The following is a 634-nucleotide window of genomic DNA, read 5'->3' as shown; positions in this document are numbered from 1 at the left end:
AACCAGTCTGTTGTTCCATGTCCAGTTCTAACTGTTGCTTCTTGACCTGCATATAGGTTACTCAAGAGGCGGGTCAGGTGGTCTGGTATTCCCATGTTGTTCAGAATTTTCTACAGTTTATTGTGATCCACATAGTCATAGGCTTTGGCAAAGTCAATTAAGCAGAAATAGATGTTTTCTGGAACTCTATTTTTGCTGACTGTATAGAGCTTCTCCATCTTTGGCTGCAAAGACTATAATCAATCTGATTTCGGTGTTGACCATCTGGTGATGTCTATGTGTAGAGCCTTCTCTTGTGTTGTTGGAAGATGGTGTTTGCTATGACCAGTGCGTTCTCTTGGCAAAACTCCATTAGCCTTTGTCCTACTTCATTCCGTATTCCAAGGCCAAATTTGCCTGTTACCCCAGATGTTTCTTGACTTCTTACTTTTGCATTCCAGTGTCCTATAATGATAAGGGCAACTTTTTTGGGTGTTAGTTATAAAAGGTCTCATAGGTCTTCATAGAACCATTCAACTTCAGCTTCTTCAGTGTTACTGGTTGGGCATAGGCTTGGATTACTGTGATATTGAATGGTTTGCCTTGGAAACGAACAGAGATCATTCTGTTGTTTTTGAGATTGCATCCAAGTACT

This window comes from Bison bison, unplaced genomic scaffold (assembly GCF_000754665.1).
Source record: "Bison bison bison isolate TAMUID 2011002044 unplaced genomic scaffold, Bison_UMD1.0 scf7180017864265, whole genome shotgun sequence".
Classification (NCBI taxonomy): Eukaryota; Metazoa; Chordata; class Mammalia; order Artiodactyla; family Bovidae; genus Bison; species Bison bison.
This window is presented reverse-complemented; position numbering follows the sequence as displayed.